Source organism: Camellia sinensis, chromosome 3, assembly GCF_055761805.1.
Source record: "Camellia sinensis isolate YWXY chromosome 3, ASM5576180v1, whole genome shotgun sequence".
NCBI classification, from domain to species: Eukaryota; Viridiplantae; Streptophyta; class Magnoliopsida; order Ericales; family Theaceae; genus Camellia; species Camellia sinensis.
Window position 1 is genome coordinate 113485126 of NC_138963.1, and position 5763 is coordinate 113490888.

General features: G+C 34.9%; 1 pseudogene; it reads right to left on the reverse strand.

The window, feature by feature from the left end:
* Positions 1-3506: 3506 nt before the first annotated feature.
* On the reverse strand, positions 3507-5170 carry LOC114265753 (scopoletin glucosyltransferase-like; annotated as a pseudogene).
* Positions 5171-5763: the final 593 nt, after the last annotated feature.

Consider the following 5763-nt stretch of genomic DNA (forward strand, 5'->3'; position numbering starts at 1 on the left):
CAGTTAATTACTTGTTTGACTTTGTTAGATAAATTTAAAATTATATAAAAATATCCAATTACTCGAGGTTGATTTTGACAAAAACTTGTTTAATATTAGTTCGAAAGTTTAACAGACCAAGCTTAAACAAATTTTAAAACTCATTAAAGTTTTCAATTTAAATTTAAACTTAAACAATTGACTGTTGGACTCGTTTATCACCCTTCTCAATAAGAACTAAAAACCATTAATATGATGATAGTCTAAACTAGATTAGGTACATTTTTCATTGCATCATCCAATGGATAATATTACTCAAAAATATTCCATTACAATCATACGAAATAGAAGAATTTAAAATATGATAGAATAGAATAGATTATTCATCATGGAGAGGATTCTCTCTAGTCTAAAAGTTGGATTGGAGGGCGTTGTTTTGAGCCTATCGGGTGCACCACAAGTACAATTTTGATGATTTGTGTAACGTCTCAAATTTTTAACCCAAATGATAATGCAACAATCATGGCTCTCTTAAAGGAAAACCAAATATAACTTTCCATACTTGCATTACATAATAATAATAGTTCCTCATGCGATATTACATTGATTCAACAACAAGTAAATAACCAAATAAGCACCCCCAAGGGTTTACAATCTTCCAAGGCTTAAACCTGGTACACAAAATGGTTATTCAAACCCACACATACATAGCCCTTGGCTTACAAATAGGATCATAACAAATAAGAACTTTAGTGCTCTCAACACACACATTTCCACGCCCTCAATTAGGCGGATTCACCACGTCTTTTCCTGCACAAAAATCCGGTAGGGTGAGCATAAAACCTAGTAGGAAATCCTTAACAAAGTATATATATATTATACAAATCTCAAGAGATGAATGCACATGCCATGCCATGCCACGCCTTTTTGAAAATAAAACACATCTTCATCTTTTGAAAACCATCAGGCTCAATGATGTTGTGCAACTTCATCTGTTCAAAATTTATCAATTTAATTCAAGAGGCCGGTAAATACAATTCTGGTAATCCTTAGGTCGGTGCCTGCAAGTAGACTATACGAGTACTACCAATTGTCATTTTTACCGGTATTAACCGGAAGGCTCGACATCTATCCTCACGACTTTCTGGTCTTTCACCAAGGACACTCAAGCCAACTTAAACAATTTCATCTACATCACCTATCAAGACTTACCACCGTATTTACCCCAAAACCATTTCATGAAAGCCCATTTCCCAACATTTTTTTCTCAATGCAAATTTTCAAAGCTTAACATAGTTCAATGAATTGAAATGCCAATGTATGCTTAATAATGCAATGCAACATTACTTCCATATTCAATTGTTCCACACAATATACCATTGTGATCAAAATTTTCAATTCTCTTTTCAACACAATTCTATAAGATGAATATATATATATACTTTATATCCAATTCATTCAAGAGAATAACGTAATTCTCACATTTCGAGCAATCTCAACAATTTAGTCAATTCAAGACTAAATCAACATTTTGACAACAATTTTTCAAAATAAACAACATTTCTCTTTTTTTTCACAAAATTCGTCATTTATATATAAATAAACAATTTTCAAAACATCCATTTATTTTGGTACACAAAATAAATATGATAACATCTTCCAAGGATTTTCAACATCTTTCAAAGAAAAGATCCAATCTCTAGGTTTTCTTACCAAAACCATTCATCTCCAAAATATTTAGAAGAATCTCCCCAAAATCATCTTTCTTCAATCAATATGGTTCAAAACTTTCAATTTCTATTTTAAAAAGAAAATAAATTAACCCTCTTTCAAAATCACTCATCTTCTTGAAATCAACAATCAATTTCTCAAAGCTAATCAAATGATGATTTCGAAAATTATCTAGATCTTGCAAAAACATATATATAACTCTAAGAAAATCTCTATCTAAAGTTTTGAAAAAGAAATGAGATGAAACTCCCAAAATCAACAGTGTCGAAACTCGATTTTCACTGCACACAACGAAACCCTTGAGATAATAACCAACTTTGGTGAAGAACTTAGGTCTAAATCCCAATGGATTTGGAGATATCAAAGAGAGAGATGACTTCTAGAGAGAGAAGCTCCCGATTTGAAATTCTGGAGAGTTTTAGAGAGAGAGAGAGGACTGAAAAAGTGATTTGAAATATCAGATTCACGAACTAATATAACATGGTCCGCTTGAGCGTCAAATATACTAACCCAATACTTTTGCAGACAGATCAAACTTCTGAAACCAAACATTCTCCGCTCGAGTGCATAAACGGCCGCTCGAGCGGACAAGCAATTTCGAATGCATGTTGCATTTTTGTTTTGGGGGCATTGCCCCTCAACCCCAGCAGGGCGTTGCCTTAGGATCCGCCAAGAGGTGCTGCCCCTTGGACCCTCACGAGTTGACCGGGTAGCTCAACCCTCGACCGGCCCAGTCGAAGTGGCAAAACATGAAAGAATGATTGAAACCAGGATCGCTACAATTTGTATCATTTATTTTGTTCATCACTTCATGTATTACATCTATAAAAAAAAATTTAATTCATCCCGACAATTGTAACATATTCTGTCACCAAAAATAAAAAATGGAGGACAATAATATGTTTTTAGAAATAAATCATTTATTTTTTTTTTCATAAAAAATGTGATAAATTAAATAGATAATAATTATTAGATCAATTTAATTTTTTTATAGAGAAAATATATATAATATTTAACAAAATAAATAATTAAATTGAATTATCAAAACAACATTTGTAGTCAATCCGTACGAGTCTAAACTGCACGCTCCAGGTATAGAAGGGAGGAGTCTGCCTCCATTGAGTATGGAAAAAGCGTCCGATCCCCGGTGGGGTACTGAGGGTCGCGTGTGATTAGTGTAAAAAAAAAAAATTGTTATTTTTATTTTTATTTTATTTGTTTTCAGTCAATGGAGAGGTGACACCTCATTGGGGGTTGTCAGTGGGGGTCGCCCCACTAAGGGTCGGTAGCACGGCTTATTGAGTATAATCATTACATCAACACATGACATAACAGCCTGCCATATTCTAATGGGGTACTTACGTGTAGCTTTTAATAAGTAAATTTATTGTCTAATGAGTTTTATGAAGAAAAATTTATCATAAAAAAAGTCACTAATTGTAAGTTTTAGCGATAATTTATAAAAATCATGACAAAAAAAGTCACTAATTGTCAATTATTAGCGACGTATATAAAAAATTATCACAAAAAAATTATTTTTACCGACAATTTTATTAAGACTTATTTTCAATAAGACTTGATGTGAATTAAGTCTAACTATTAAGACCTATTGATAATTTAGCCAATTCTCTAAAAACTTACCAATCCACAAATAGAACTTTCTTCAAAAAAAAAAAAAAAAAAAAAAAAAAAAAAAAAAAAAAAAAAAAAAAAGTTACTAAACTTATTTATATATATATATATATTTTAAAAGTTGCTAAACTTACACAGAAGTCAAATCCCTGCTGGACTAAACCTCACCGCAGGGACGATCTGAGTTCTTCAACCAAAGCATTCAAATCATTCCAAGACGACCCCACCTTCTTCAACAGCCCTCTTAGCCATCTCTCCCAAACCTCTTGCTCTGTTTCTCATCTCCTCTGCTTCCTCACTCACCACCATCACTTTCCTCACACCCTTCTCTATTGCCTCCCAACCCACCACCACCCTCTGTTCCCCAAACTCAACCCACTCTTCAGCTCCCACTCCAACTCGTCTTCAACACATCAGTCACAAGCTTTTCGTTGAAAAACTGCTCTGCGCATATCGGCCATGTCACCATCGGCAACCCCGCACTCACTCCTTCGAGCAGAGAGTTCCAACCGCAGTGAGTCACAAAGCTTCCCGCTGATTCATGTTCAAGAATCATCAATTGCGGTGCCCAATCTCTGATTATCAGTCCCTTCTCTGACTCTCTCATTCTCTCTTCAAACCCTTTTGGCAACCAATTGGGATTGTTATCATCTTCCTCTTTCTCTCTCCTCACCACCCATATGAATTCTTGCCCTGAAGCTTCGAGCTCCTTTGCGATCTCAATCAACTGCGAGTCTCTGAATTGAGTCAGAGACCCGAAACATACGCAAACGACCGAGTTGGGTCTCTCGGAATTGAGCCATTTCAAGCAATCGTGTTGGTCGATGGATGCTTCTTTTTCTCTCTGAGCCTTGTCGTCATCGTCCCTGTTACAGAGCGAAACAGGGCCGATATGCCAGACTTTCCTTCCTTGCTTGTACTGATTGGCGAAAGCAGGTTCAAGCTCATAGAAGCTATTGAAAATAACTCCGTAGCTACTCTCCAAGGACACGTCAATTCTGTCCAGCAATCGTGTAACCTCATTGGATTGCCCATTCTCCAATCGAAGTCTTGCCATTTGTAATCTGGTTAATTTTATCTGGTGTGCAAGGACAGGCACCATAAACGGTTCTGTATCGGAGTTCACATGTTCGTGAGGCTTGTGTTTATTTAGGCTCTCTGTAATGCATTTTGTGAAAAAACCAGACCCATAGAAGACCAATCTGGGAATTCCGAACTTGGCTGCACGATTTGTTGTCCATGGGAAGGACATATCGGCGATGAGAGCATTCGGCCGAGATTCTTCAAGAATCTGTTCGAGAGGTTGTTGAAGCATGTTTATGGCGGTGATGAACTTGGTCTGGGTTTCATTGGAAGTGATTAGATCGAGACTTTCGAAGTTGAGGACTTTGATGGCGATATTGATGCTGCGATTGTTCAATGATTGGGTGGTTTTGGAGAAGAAAACAGGGGCGTTGAGAGGGGTGGTGACAATTGTGGTTTTGACACCGCGGGCGGCCAAGAGTTTGGCCATGTCCATGATTGGAAGCATGTGGCCTTTAGCCATTAGAGGGAAGAACATGATGTGAAGCTGATTAGTTTCAGTAGTATCTGTGAATTGGTAAGGCCTTGATCTTGGAAATTATTTCTACACAACTAGAACAAGAAAATGATGGAGGGCATAGAAGTTTGAGAGATAATGAACATTGGCATTGCAAGTGTTTTGATTTTTATCTTGGTACAAGCCAAAGTACTTTCCATCAATTTACAAAAAACCAAAAATAAAAATAAAATTAAAATTATTAGGTGGTTCTGGCCGCCACCGAGCATCATGTGGCACTGCTCCCATCAATCTTCAAATGCCATACTCGGCGTGCGCCCATCACTCAACATCAAATTTGATCTTTTCTTTTTATTAATCACAATGCTCGAGGCACCATCTCGCCATACCGGAAGATCGCTAAATAAATTTTCTTAATTTTAGACTTAAATCACAACTATTACATCTTCACGTTGTAAAATAATTATGAAAATTTACTATTATTTTAAATTTAGAAAGAACCATTATTAATTCTTAGATAATATAATGAAAATCTTTTATTATAATTTTGAAATCTATATTGTTATATATACAAAAATATTGTGGCCTTTTAAAACTTGAAATTCCAATCTATTTTTCTTAATTTTTTGAATTTTAAAAATATGAACATAAGCATGTCAATGAACTATTGATCATTGGTCATTGTGATATGATTAATATGGTAATATATTTGACATTTAAAGTTTGACCCTTTTAAAGCATTTTATTTATGAAATCTAAAATCATTTCGAATTTCAAAACATCAAAATGTATTTAATTATTGATTCATTGATCAATAAATTAATGTTTTGATACTTTTCAAAAAAAAAAAAAAAAAAAAAAAACTAAGATATATTTTCTAA